Genomic DNA, 14,538 nt, shown 5'->3' with positions numbered 1-14,538 from the left:
AGCACGAACACAGGCCTGGAAGTAAGGCCCCGAGTGGCGGTGCAGAAGCGGAGGCGTGCAGCAGTTTCCATGAGGCGGAGGCCTCGGCTCTGGGCACCTTCAACGGCAGCAGGGTTTTCTGGACACCTAGGAGGCTGGCGCGGGCCCCCTGTTCCCGGCAGGAACACTGAGTACCGCCAGGCCCACCTGGGTCTGCTAAGCAACATCCAGGCCCGTAGCCCTTTAGAGCCCCTCTGTGTATGCCGATGGTAGGGAAACGCGCTGCACTCCCCTTGGGAGCAGCGTAAGGTACTCAGCACTCGCACACGTTCACGGACACCGTTCTGGCACGTCCCACATGGCGTCGAAGTCTTACGCATTACCCTAGGCTGAGCTGAACTCAGAGAAACCCTCGGCTTCGCATTCCACCTAGGACCTCCTGCCTGAAGTCCCCGAGCCTCCCAGAGAGAGTCGGCTTGCGTTCTTACTGCCATGTATGTCCCCTTCCTCCTGTGGCACTGCAGGCTTTGAATAGGCACAGGCCCAGAGGAGCAGCTACGGCGTTCCTTGGTTGAGGCAGTTCGCTTGACGCAGAACACCCTACTTCGAGAAGTTGATTCAGGGAAGGAAACTCAGGGTGACGTGTGTCTCTTTGGGCTTGTGAGAAACCACGGGGATGTCTGCTGAGTGCGCCCACGGAAACGGGGGCCTGCTGCAAGTAGCCTTGCTTACCCGTTTGGAAGGCTGCGTTCATGCTGCCTTGAAGCTACCTGACATTCCCTGCTCTCGACAGGCCTGTTAGCCCTGTCAGAGTGCTTCGGGGAACGTTATGAGTCTGCTCTGTCTAAACCAGGTGCTTCCATGGCCGCGGCTCTGGTCCGCCTGCCAAGCTCTAGAGCTAGAGGGAACCTCAACGTGACAAGTTGCCTCCAGCATAGGCCCCTAGTAGCCGTGCAGAAAGGGAGGCAGGCAGCTGTCTCCATGAGTTCTCAGTCGCTTAGAGGCTTTATTTTAAAGGAAGTAGTACACTTTGGAGGACTCCTAGGCCCCTCGGGTATGCATCACTTTCCCTCCAAGTTCACCGAGTACCTCCAGACCCCTGTGGGGCGGCTGAGCACTTCGAGGCCCATTGGTTGAACCCCCCCCACCCGCGGAGGCCCTCTGTGCGTGCCGCGCGATGGGCTACACACTGGACGTCCCGCGAGGAGCGCTACATTTCCAGAGCCCTCGAACAGCCTCAGGACAGCATTTCGGGTGAGTCCGACTTTGTCATGGCCCTTGTGTGAGCTGCCGTGGGAAAGCACTGTGCTTTGAATACTTCGAGGACCTCGTACCTGAAGTCACTCTGCCCGAGGAGAAAGTCAGCATCTTACCATGCCGTGTCGCTAACGGCACGCCCAGCACGAACACAGGCCTGGAAGTAAGGCCCCGAGTGGCGGTGCAGAAGCGGAGGCGTGCAGCAGTTTCCATGAGGCGGAGGCCTCGGCTCTGGGCACCTTCAACGGCAGCAGGGTTTTCTGGACACCTAGGAGGCTGGCGCGGGCCCCCTGTTCCCGGCAGGAACACTGAGTACCGCCAGGCCCACCTGGGTCTGCTAAGCAACATCCAGGCCCGTAGCCCTTTAGAGCCCCTCTGTGTATGCCGATCGTAGGGAAACGCGCTGCACTCCCCTTGGGAGCAGCGTAAGGTACTCAGCACTCGCACACGTTCACGGACACCGTTCTGGCACGTCCCACATGGCGTCGAAGTCTTACGCATTACCCTAGGCTGAGCTGAACTCAGAGAAACCCTCTGCTTCGCAGTCCACCTAGGACCTCCTGCCTAAAATCACCGTGCCTCCCAGAGAGAGTCGGCTTGCGTTCTTACTGCCATGTACGTCCCCTTCCTCCTGTGGCACTGCAGGCTTTGAATAGCCACAGGCCCAGAGGAGCAGCTACGGCGTTCCTTGGTTGAAGCAGTTTGCTTGATGCAGAACACCCTACTTCGAGAAGTTGATTCAGGGAAGGAAACTCAGGGTGACCTGTGTCTCTTTGGGCTTGTGAGAAACCACGGGGATGTCTGCTGAGTGCGCCCACGGAAACGGGGGCCTGCTGCAAGTAGCCTTGCTTTCCTGTTTGGAAGGCTGCGTTCATGCTGCCTTGAAGCTACCTGACATTCCCTGCTCTCGACAGGCCTGTTAGCCCTGTCAGAGTGCTTCGGGGAACGTTATGAGTCTGCTCTGTCTAAACCAGGTGCTTCCATGGCCGCGGCTCTGGTCCGCCTGCCAAGCTCTAGAGCTAGAGGGAACCTCAACGTGACAAGTTGCCTCCAGCGTAGGCCCCTAGTAGCCGTGCAGAAAGGGAGGCAGGCAGCTGTCTCCATGAGTTCTCAGTCGCTTAGAGGCTTTATTTTAAAGGAAGTAGTACACTTTGGAGGACTCCTAGGCCCCTCGGGTATGCATCACTTTCCCTCCAAGTTCACCGAGTACCTCCAGACACCTGTGGGGCTGCTGAGCAACTTCGAGGCCCATTGGTTGACCACACCCACCACCCCCGGAGGCCCTCTGTGCGTGCCGCGCGATGGGCTACACACTGGACGTCCCGCGAGGAGCGCTACATTTCCAGAGCCCTCGAACAGCCTCAGGACAGCATTTCGGGTGAGTCCGACTTTGTCATGGCCCTTGTGTGAGCTGCCGTGGGAAAACACTGTGCTTTGAATACTTCGAGGACCTCGTACCTGAAGTCACTCTGCCCGAGGAGAGAGTCAGCATCTTACCATGCCGTGTCGCTAACGGCACACCCAGCACGAACACAGGCCTGGAAGTAAGGCCCCGAGTGGCGGTGCAGAAGCGGAGGCGTGCAGCAGTTTCCATGAGGCGGTGGCCTCGGCTCTGGGCACCTTCAACGGCAGCAGGGTTTTCTGGACACCTAGGAGGCTGGCGCGGGCCCCCTGTTCCCGGCAGGAACACTGAGTACCGCCAGAACCACCTGGGTCTGCTAAGCAACATCCAGGCCCGTAGCCCTTTAGAGCCCCTCTGTGTATGCCGATCGTAGGGAAACGCGCTGCACTCCCCTTGGGAGCAGCGTAAGGTACTCAGCACTCGCACACGTTCACGGACACCGTTCTGGCACGTCCCACATGGCGTCGAAGTCTTACGCATTACCCTAGGCTGAGCTGAACTCAGAGAAACCCTCTGCTTCGCAGTCCACCTAGGACCTCCTGCCTGAAGTCACCGTGCCTCCCAGAGAGAGTCGGCTTACGTTCTTACTGCCATGTACGACCCCTTCCTCCTGTGGCACTGCAGGCTTTGAATAGCCACAGGCCCAGAGGACCAGCTACGGCGTTCCTTGGTTGAGGCAGTTCGCTTGATGCAGAACACCCTACTTCGAGAAGTTGATTCAGGGAAGGAAACTCAGGGTGACCTGTGTCTCTTTGGGCTTGTTAGAAACCACGGGGATATCTGCTGAGTGCGCCCACGGAAACGGGGGCCTGCTGCAAGTAGCCTTGCTTTCCCGTTTGGAGGCTGCGTTCATGCTGCCTTGAAGCTACCTGACATTCCCTGCTCTCGACAGGCCTGTTAGCCCTGTCAGAGTGCTTCGGGGAACGTTATGAGTCTGCTCTGTCTAAACCAGGTGCTTCCATGGCCGCGGCTCTGGTCCGCCTGCCAAGCTCTAGAGCTAGAGGGAACCTCAACGTGACAAGTTGCCTCCAGCGTAGGCCCCTAGTAGCCGTGCAGAAAGGGAGGCAGGCAGCTGTCTCCATGAGTTCTCAGTAGCTTAGAGGCTTTATTTTAAAGGAAGTAGTACACTTTGGAGGACTCCTAGGCCTCTCGGGTATGCACCACTTTCCCTCCAAGTTCACCGAGTACCTCCAGACCCCTGTGGGGCGGCTGAGCAACTTCGAGGCCCATTGGTTGACCACACCCCCCACCCCCGGAGGCCCTCTGTGCGTGCCGCGCGATGGGCTACACACTGGACGTCCCACGAGGAGCGCTACATTTCCAGAGCCCTCGAACAGCCTCAGGACAGCATTTCGGGTGAGTCCGACTTTGTCATGGCCCTTGTGTGAGCTGCCGTGGGAAAGCACTGTGCTTTGAATACTTCGAGGACCTCGTACCTGAAGCCACTCTGCCCGAGGAGAAAGTCAGCATCTTACCATGCCGTGTCGCTAACGGCACGCCCAGCACGAACACAGGCCTGGAAGTAAGGCCCCGAGTGGCGGTGCAGAAGCGGAGGCGTGCAGCAGTTTCCATGAGGCGGAGGCCTCGGCTCTGGGCACCTTCAACGGCAGCAGGGTTTTCTGGACACCTAGGAGGCTGGCGCGGGCCCCCTGTTCCCGGCAGGAACACTGAGTACCGCCAGGCCCACCTGGGTCTGCTAAGCAACATCCAGGCCCGTAGCCCTTTAGAGCTCCTCTGTGTATGCCCAGCGTAGGGAAACGCGCTGCACTCTCCTTGGGAGCAGCTTAAGGTACTCAGCACTCGCACACGTTCACGGACACCGTTCTGGCACGTCCCACATGGCGTCGAAGTCTTACGCATTACCCTAGGCTGAGCTGAACTCAGAGAAACCCTCTGCTTCGCAGTCCACCTAGGACCTCCTGCCTGAAGTCACCGTGCCTCCCAGAGAGAGTCGGCTTGCGTTCTTACTGCCATGTACGTCCCCTTCCTCCTGTGGCACTGCAGGCTTTGAATAGCCACAGGCCCAGAGGAGCAGCTACGGCGTTCCTTTGTTGAAGCAGTTCGCTTGACGCAGAACACCCTACTTCGAGAAGTTGATTCAGGGAAGGAAACTCAGGGTGACCTGTGTCTCTTTGGGCTTGTGAGAAACCACGGGGATGTCTGCTGAGTGCGCCCACGGAAACGGGGGCCTGCTGCAAGTAGCCTTGCTTTCCCGTTTGGAAGGCTGCGTTCATGCTGCCTTGAAGCTACCTGACATTCCCTGCTCTCGACAGGCCTGTTAGCCCTGTCAGAGTGCTTCGGGGAACGTTATGAGTCTGCTCTGTCTAAACCAGGTGCTTCCATGGCCGCGGCTCTGGTCCGCCTGCCAAGCTCTAGAGCTAGAGGGAACCTCAACGTGACAAGTTGCCTCCAGCGTAGGCCCCTAGTAGCCGTGCAGAAAGGGAGGCAGGCAGCTGTCTCCATGAGTTCTCAGTCGTTTAGAGGCTTTATTTTAAAGGAAGTAGTACACTTTGGAGGACTCCTAGGCCCCTCGGGTATGCATCACTTTCCCTCCAAGTTCACCGAGTACCTCCAGACCCCTGTGGGGCGGCTGAGCACTTCGAGGCCCATTGGTTGAACCCCCCCACCCGCGGCGGCCCTCTGTGCGTGCCGCGCGATGGGTTACACACTGGACGTCCCTCGAGGAGCGCTACATTTCCAGAGCCCTCGAACAGCCTCAGGACAGCATTTCGGGTGAGTCCGACTTTGTCATGGCCCTTGTGTGAGCTGCCGTGGGAAAGCACTGTGCTTTGAATACTTCGAGGACCTCGTACCTGAAGTCACTCTGCCCGAGGAGAAAGTCAGCATCTTACCATGCCGTGTCGCTAACGGCACGCCCAGCACGAACACAGGCCTGGAAGTAAGGGCCCGAGTGGCGGTGCAGAAGCGGAGGCGTGCAGCAGTTTCCATGAGGCGGTGGCCTCGGCTCTGGGCACCTTCCACGGCAGCAGGGTTTTCTGGACACCTAGGAGGCTGGCGCGGGCCCCCTGTTCCCGGCAGGAACACTGAGTACCGCCAGGCCCACCTGGGTCTGCTAAGCAACATCCAGGCCCGTAGCCCTTTAGAGCTCCTCTGTGTATGCCCAGCGTAGGGAAACGCGCTGCACTCTCCTTGGGAGCAGCTTAAGGTACTCAGCACTCGCACACGTTCACGGACACCGTTCTGGCACGTCCCACATGGCGTCGAAGTCTTACGCATTACCCTAGGCTGAGCTGAACTCAGAGAAACCCTCTGCTTCGCAGTCCACCTAGGACCTCCTGCCTGAAGTCACCGAGCCTCCCAGAGAGAGTCGGCTTGCGTTCTTACTGCCATGTACGTCCCCTTCCTCCTGTGGCACTGCAGGCTTTGAATAGCCACAGGCCCAGAGGAGCAGCTACGGCGTTCCTTGGTTGAAGCAGTTCGCTTGACGCAGAACACCCTACTTCGAGAAGTTGATTCAGGGAAGGAAACTCAGGGTGACCTGTGTCTCTTTGGGCTTGTGAGAAACCACGGGGATGTCTGCTGAGTGCGCCCATGGAAACGGGGGCCTGCTGCAAGTAGCCTTGCTTTCCCATTTGGAAGGCTGCGTTCATGCTGCCTTGAAGCTACCTGACATTCCCTGCTCTCGACAGGCCTGTTAGCCCTGTCAGAGTGCTTCGGGGAACGTTATGAGTCTGCTCTGTCTAAACCAGGTGCTTCCATGGCCGCGGCTCTGGTCCGCCTGCCAAGCTCTAGAGCTAGAGGGAACCTCAACGTCACAAGTTGCCTCCAGCGTAGGCCCCTAGTAGCCGTGCAGAAAGGGAGGCAGGCAGCTGTCTCCATGAGTTCTCAGTCGCTTAGAGGCTTTATTTTAAAGGAAGTAGTACACTTTGGAGGACTCCTAGGCCCCTCGGGTATGCATCACTTTCCCTCCAAGTTCACCGAGTACCTCCAGACCCCTGTGGGGCAGCTGAGCACTTCGAGGCCCATTGGTTGAACCCCCCACCCGCGGAGGCCCTCTGTGCGTGCCGCGCGATGGGCTACACACTGGACGTCCCGCGAGGAGCGCTACATTTCCAGAGCCCTCGAACAGCCTCAGGACAGCATTTCGGGTGAGTCCGACTTTGTCATGGCCCTTGTGTGAGCTGCCGTGGGAAAGCACTGTGCTTTGAATACTTCGAGGACCTCGTACCTGAAGTCACTCTGCCCGAGGAGAAAGTCAGCATCTTACCATGCCGTGTCGCTAACGGCACGCCCAGCACGAACACAGGCCTGGAAGTAAGGCCCCGAGTGGCGGTGCAGAAGCGGAGGCGTGCAGCAGTTTCCATGAGGCGGTGGCCTCGGCTCTGGGCACCTTCAACGGCAGCAGGGTTTTCTGGACACCTAGGAGGCTGGCGCGGGCCCCCTGTTCCCGGCAGGAACACTGAGTACCGCCAGACCCACCTGGGTCTGCTAAGCAACATCCAGGCCCGTAGCCCTTTAGAGCCCCTCTGTGTATGCCGATCGTAGGGAAACGCGCTGCACTCCCCTTGGGAGCAGCGTAAGGTACTCAGCACTCGCACACGTTTACGGACACCGTTCTGGCACGTCCCACATGGCGTCGAAGTCTTACGCATTACCCTAGGCTGAGCTGAACTCAGAGAAACCCTCTGCTTCGCAGTCCACCTAGGACCTCCTGCCTGAAGTCACCGTGCCTCCCAGAGAGAGTCGGCTTGCGTTCTTACTGCCATGTACGTCCCCTTCCTCCTGTGGCACTGCAGGCTTTGAATAGCCACAGGCCCAGAGGAGCAGCTACGGCGTTCCTTGGTTGAGGCAGTTCGCTTGATGCAGAACACCCTACTTCGAGAAGTTGATTCAGGGAAGGAAACTCAGGGTGACCTGTGTCTCTTTGGGCTTGTGAGAAACCACGGGGATGTCTGCTGAGTGCGCCCACGGAAACGGGGGCCTGCTGCAAGTAGCCTTGCTTTCCCATTTGGAAGGCTGCGTTCATGCTGCCTTGAAGCTACCTGACATTCCCTGCTCTCGACAGGCCTGTTAGCCCTGTCAGAGTGCTTCGGGGAACGTTATGAGTCTGCTCTGTCTAAACCAGGTGCTTCCGTGGCCGCGGCTCTGGTCCGCCTGCCAAGCTCTAGAGCTAGAGGGAACCTCAACGTGACAAGTTGCCTCCAGCGTAGGCCCCTAGTAGCCGTGCAGAAAGGGAGGCAGGCAGCTGTCTCCATGAGTTCTCAGTCGTTTAGAGGCTTTATTTTAAAGGAAGTAGTACACTTTGGAGGACTCCTAGGCCCCTCGGGTATGCATCACTTTCCCTCCAAGTTCACCGAGTACCTCCAGACCCCTGTGGGGCGGCTGAGCACTTCGAGGCCCATTGGTTGAACCCCCCACCCGCGGAGGCCCTCTGTGCGTGCCGCGCGATGGGCTACACACTGGACGTCCCGCGAGGAGCGCTACATTTCCAGAGCCCTCGAACAGCCTCAGGACAGCATTTCGGGTGAGTCCGACTTTGTCATGGCCGTTGTGTGAGCTGCCGTGGGAAAGCACTGTGCTTTGAATACTTCGAGGACCTTGTACCTGAAGTCACTCTGCCCCAGGAGAAAGTCAGCATCTTACCATGCCGTGTCGCTAACGGCACGCCCAGCACGAACACAGGCCTGGAAGTAAGGCCCCGAGTGGCGGTGCAGAAGCGGAGGCGTGCAGCAGTTTCCATGAGGCGGTGGCCTCGGCTCTGGGCACCTTCCACGGCAGCAGGGTTTTCTGGACACCTAGGAGGCTGGCGCGGGCCCCCTGTTCCCGGCAGGAACACTGAGTACCGCCAGACCCACCTGGGTCTGCTAAGCAACATCCAGGCCCGTAGCCCTTTAGAGCCCCTCTGTGTATGCCGATCGTAGGGAAACGCGCTGCACTCCCCTTGGGAGCAGCGTAAGGTACTCAGCACTCGCACACGTTCACGGACACCGTTCTGGCACGTCCCACATGGCGTCGAAGTCTTACGCATTACCCTAGGCTGAGCTGAACTCAGAGAAACCCTCTGCTTCGCAGTCCACCTAGGACCTCCTGCCTGAAGTCACCGTGCCTCCCAGAGAGAGTCGGCTTGCGTTCTTACTGCCATGTACGTCCCCTTCCTCCTGTGGCACTGCAGGCTTTGAATAGCCACAGGCCCATAGGAGCAACTACGGCGTTCCTTGGTTGAGGCAGTTCGCTTGATGCAGAACACCCTACTTCGAGAAGTTGATTCAGGGAAGGAAACTCAGGGTGACCTGTGTCTCTTTGGGCTTGTGAGAAACCACGGGGATGTCTGCTGAGTGCGCCCACGGAAACGGGGGCCTGCTGCAAGTAGCCTTGCTTTCCCGTTTGGAAGGCTGCGTTCATGCTGCCTTGAAGCTACCTGACATTCCCTGCTCTCGACAGGCCTGTTAGCCCTGTCAGAGTGCTTCGGGGAACGTTATGAGTCTGCTCTGTCTAAACCAGGTGCTTCCGTGGCCGCGGCTCTGGTCCGCCTGCCAAGCTCTAGAGCTAGAGGGAACCTCAACGTGACAAGTTGCCTCCAGCGTAGGCCCCTAGTAGCCGTGCAGAAAGGGAGGCAGGCAGCTGTCTCCATGAGTTCTCAGTCGCTTAGAGGCTTTATTTTAAAGGAAGTAGTACACTTTGGAGGACTCCTAGGCCCCTCGGGTATGCATCACTTTCCCTCCAAGTTCACCGAGTACCTCCAGACCCCTGTGGGGCGGCTGAGCACTTCGAGGCCCATTGGTTGAACCCCCCACCCGCGGAGGCCCTCTGTGCGTGCCGCGCGATGGGCTACACACTGGACGTCCCGCGAGGAGCGCTACATTTCCAGAGCCCTCGAACAGCCTCAGGACAGCATTTCGGGTGAGTCCGACTTTGTCATGGCCCTTGTGTGAGCTGCCGTGGGAAAGCACTGTGCTTTGAATACTTCGAGGACATTGTACCTGAAGTCACTCTGCCCCAGGAGAAAGTCAGCATCTTACCATGCCGTGTCGCTAACGGCACGCCCAGCACGAACACAGGCCTGGAAGTAAGGCCCCGAGTGGCGGTGCAGAAGCGGAGGCGTGCAGCAGTTTCCATGAGGCGGTGGCCTCGGCTCTGGGCACCTTCCACGGCAGCAGGGTTTTCTGGACACCTAGGAGGCTGGCGCGGGCCCCCTGTTCCCGGCAGGAACACTGAGTACCGCCAGACCCACCTGGGTCTGCTAAGCAACATCCAGGCCCGTAGCCCTTTAGAGCCCCTCTGTGTATGCCGATCGTAGGGAAACGCGCTGCACTCCCCTTGGGAGCAGCGTAAGGTACTCAGCACTCGCACACGTTCACGGACACCGTTCTGGCACGTCCCACATGGCGTCGAAGTCTTACGCATTACCCTAGGCTGAGCTGAACTCAGAGAAACCCTCTGCTTCGCAGTCCACCTAGGACCTCCTGCCTGAAGTCACCGTGCCTCCCAGAGAGAGTCGGCTTGCGTTCTTACTGCCATGTACGTCCCCTTCCTCCTGTGGCACTGCAGGCTTTGAATAGCCACAGGCCCAGAGGAGCAGCTACGGCGTTCCTTGGTTGAGGCAGTTCGCTTGATGCAGAACACCCTACTTCGAGAAGTTGATTCAGGGAAGGAAACTCAGGGTGACCTGTGTCTCTTTGGGCTTGTGAGAAACCACGGGGATGTCTGCTGAGTGCGCCCACGGAAACGGGGGCCTGCTGCAAGTAGCCTTGCTTTCCCGTTTGGAAGGCTGCGTTCATGCTGCCTTGAAGCTACCTGACATTCCCTGCTCTCGACAGGCTTGTTAGCCCTGTCAGAGTGCTTCGGGGAACGTTATGAGTCTGCTCTGTCTAAACCAGGTGCTTCCGTGGCCGCGGCTCTGGTCCGCCTGCCAAGCTCTAGAGCTAGAGGGAACCTCAACGTGACAAGTTGCCTCCAGCGTAGGCCCCTAGTAGCCGTGCAGAAAGGGAGGCAGGCAGCTGTCTCCATGAGTTCTCAGTCGCTTAGAGGCTTTATTTTAAAGGAAGTAGTACACTTTGGAGGACTCCTAGGCCCCTCGGGTATGCATCACTTTCCCTCCAAGTTCACCAAGTACCTCCAGACCCCTGTGGGGCGGCTGAGCACTTCGAGGCCCATTGGTTGAACCCCCCACCCGCGGAGGCCCTCTGTGCGTGCCGCGCGATGGGCTACACACTGGACGTCCCGCGAGGAGCGCTACATTTCCAGAGCCCTCGAACAGCCTCAGGACAGCATTTCGGGTGAGTCCGACTTTGTCATGGCCCTTGTGTGAGCTGCCGTGGGAAAGCACTGTGCTTTGAATACTTCGAGGACCTCGTACCTGAAGTCACTCTGCCCGAGGAGAAAGTCAGCATCTTACCATGCCGTGTCGCTAACGGCACGCCCAGCACGAACACAGGCCTGGAAGTAAGGCCCCGAGTGGCGGTGCAGAAGCGGAGGCGTGCAGCAGTTTCCATGAGGCGGTGGCCTCGGCTCTGGGCACCTTCCACGGCAGCAGGGTTTTCTGGACACCTAGGAGGCTGGCGCGGGCCCCCTGTTCCCGGCAGGAACACTGAGTACCGCCAGGCCCACCTGGGTCTGCTAAGCAACATCCAGGCCCGTAGCCCTTTAGAGCCCCTCTGTGTATGCCGATCGTAGGGAAACGCGCTGCACTCCCCTTGGGAGCAGCGTAAGGTACTCAGCACTCGCACACGTTCACGGATACCGTTCTGGCACGTCCCACATGGCGTCGAAGTCTTACGCATTACCCTAGGCTGAGCTGAACTCAGAGAAACCCTCTGCTTCGCAGTCCACCTAGGACCTCCTGCCTGAAGTCACCGAGCCTCCCAGAGAGAGTCGGCTTGCGTTCTTACTGCCATGTACGTCCCCTTCCTCCTGTGGCACTGCAGGCTTTGAATAGCCACAGGCCCAGAGGAGCAGCTACGGCGTTCCTTGGTTGAAGCAGTTCGCTTGACGCAGAACACCCTACTTCGAGAAGTTGATTCAGGGAAGGAAACTCAGGGTGACCTGTGTCTCTTTGGGCTTGTGAGAAACCACGGGGATGTCTGCTGAGTGCGCCCATGGAAACGGGGGCCTGCTGCAAGTAGCCTTGCTTTCCCATTTGGAAGGCTGCGTTCATGCTGCCTTGAAGCTACCTGACATTCCCTGCTCTCGACAGGCCTGTTAGCCCTGTCAGAGTGCTTCGGGGAACGTTATGAGTCTGCTCTGTCTAAACCACGTGCTTCCATGGCCGCGGCTCTGGTCCGCCTGCCAAGCTCTAGAGCTAGAGGGAACCTCAACGTGACAAGTTGCCTCCAGCGTAGGCCCCTAGTAGCCGTGCAGAAAGGGAGGCAGGCAGCTGTCTCCATGAGTTCTCAGTCGTTTAGAGGCTTTATTTTAAAGGAAGTAGTACACTTTGGAGGACTCCTAGGCCCCTCGGGTATGCATCACTTTCCCTCCAAGTTCACCGAGTACCTCCAGACCCCTGTGGGGCGGCTGAGCACTTCGAGGCCCATTGGTTGAACCCCCCACCCGCGGAGGCCCTCTGTGCGTGCCGCGCGATGGGCTACACACTGGACGTCCCGCGAGGAGCGCTACATTTCCAGAGCCCTCGAACAGCCTCAGGACAGCATTTCGGGTGAGTCCGACTTTGTCATGGCCCTTGTGTGAGCTGCCGTGGGAAAGCACTGTGCTTTGAATACTTCGAGGACCTCGTACCTGAAGTCACTCTGCCCGAGGAGAAAGTCAGCATCTTACCATGCCGTGTCGCTAACGGCACGCCCAGCACGAACACAGGCCTGGAAGTAAGGCCCCGAGTGGCGGTGCAGAAGCGGAGGCGTGCAGCAGTTTCCATGAGGCGGTGGCCTCGGCTCTGGGCACCTTCAACGGCAGCAGGGTTTTCTGGACACCTAGGAGGCTGGCGCGGGCCCCCTGTTCCCGGCAGGAACACTGAGTACCGCCAGGCCCACCTGGGTCTGCTAAGCAACATCCAGGCCCGTAGCCCTTTAGAGCCCCTCTGTGTATGCGCAGCGTAGGGAAACGCGCTGCACTCCCCTTGGGAGCAGCGTAAGGTACTCAGCACTCGCACACGTTCACGGACACCGTTCTGGCACGTCCCACATGGCGTCGAAGTCTTACGCATTACCCTAGGCTGAGCTGAACTCAGAGAAACCCTCTGCTTCGCAGTCCACCTAGGACCTCCTGCCTGAAGTCACCGTGCCTCCCAGAGAGAGTCGGCTTGCGTTCTTACTGCCATGTACGTCCCCTTCCTCCTGTGGCACTGCAGGCTTTGAATAGCCACAGGCCCAGAGGAGCAGCTACGGCGTTCCTTGGTTGAAGCAGTTCGCTTGACGCAGAACACCCTACTTCGAGAAGTTGATTCAGGGAAGGAAACTCAGGGTGACCTGTGTCTCTTTGGGCTTGTGAGAAACCACGGGGATGTCTGCTGAGTGCGCCCACGGAAACGGGGGCCTGCTGCAAGTAGCCTTGCTTTCCCGTTTGGAAGGCTGCGTTCATGCTGCCTTGAAGCTACCTGACATTCCCTGCTCTCGACAGGCCTGTTAGCCCTGTCAGAGTGCTTCGGGGAACGTTATGAGTCTGCTCTGTCTAAACCAGGTGCTTCCATGGCCGCGGCTCTGGTCCGCCTGCCAAGCTCTAGAGCTAGAGGGAACCTCAACGTGACAAGTTGCCTCCAGCGTAGGCCCCTAGTAGCCGTGCAGAAAGGGAGGCAGGCAGCTGTCTCCATGAGTTCTCAGTCGTTTAGAGGCATTATTTTAAAGGAAGTAGTACACTTTGGAGGACTCCTAGGCCCCTCGGGTATGCATCACTTTCCCTCCAAGTTCACCGAGTACCTCCAGACCCCTGTGGGGCGGCTGAGCACTTCGAGGCCCATTGGTTGAACCCCCCCACCCGCGGAGGCCCTCTGTGCGTGCCGCGCGATGGGCTACACACTGAACGTCCCGCGAGGAGCGCTACATTTCCAGAGCCCTCGAACAGCCTCAGGACAGCATTTCGGGTGAGTCCGACTTTGTCATGGCCCTTGTGTGAGCTGCCGTGGGAAAGCACTGTGCTTTGAATACTTCGAGGACCTCGTACCTGAAGTCACTCTGCCCGAGGAGAAAGTCAGCATCTTACCATGCCGTGTCGCTAACGGCACGCCCAGCACGAACACAGGCCTGGAAGTAAGGCCCCGAGTGGCGGTGCAGAAGCGGAGGCGTGCAGCAGTTTCCATGAGGCGGTGGCCTCGGCTCTGGGCACCTTCCACGGCAGCAGGGTTTTCTGGACACCTAGGAGGCTGGCGCGGGCCCCCTGTTCCCGGCAGGAACACTGAGTACCGCCAGGCCCACCTGGGTCTGCTAAGCAACATCCAGGCCCGTAGCCCTTTAGAGCTCCTCTGTGTATGCGCAGCGTAGGGAAACGCGCTGCACTCCCCTTGGGAGCAGCTTAAGGTACTCAGCACTCGCACACGTTCACGGACACCGTTCTGGCACGTCCCACATGGCGTCGAAGTCTTACGCATTACCCTAGGCTGAGCTGAACTCAGAGAAACCCTCTGCTTCGCAGTCCACCTAGGACCTCCTGCCTGAAGTCACCGTGCCTCCCAGAGAGAGTCGGCTTGCGTTCTTACTGCCATGTACGTCCCCTTCCTCCTGTGGCACTGCAGGCTTTGAATAGCCACAGGCCCAGAGGAGCAGCTACGGCGTTCCTTGGTTGAGGCAGTTCGCTTGATGCAGAACACCCTACTTCGAGAAGTTGATTCAGGGAAGGAAACTCAGGGTGACCTGTGTCTCTTTGGGCTTGTGAGAAACCACGGGGATGTCTGCTGAGTGCGCCCACGGAAACGGGGGCCTGCTGCAAGTAGCCTTGCTTTCCCGTTTGGAAGGCTGCGTTCATGCTGCCTTGAAGCTACCTGACATTCCCTGCTC

Source organism: Pseudorca crassidens, chromosome 11, assembly GCF_039906515.1.
Source record: "Pseudorca crassidens isolate mPseCra1 chromosome 11, mPseCra1.hap1, whole genome shotgun sequence".
In the NCBI taxonomy this organism is placed as follows: Eukaryota; Metazoa; Chordata; class Mammalia; order Artiodactyla; family Delphinidae; genus Pseudorca; species Pseudorca crassidens.
Note: the sequence above shows the minus strand (reverse complement) of the source record.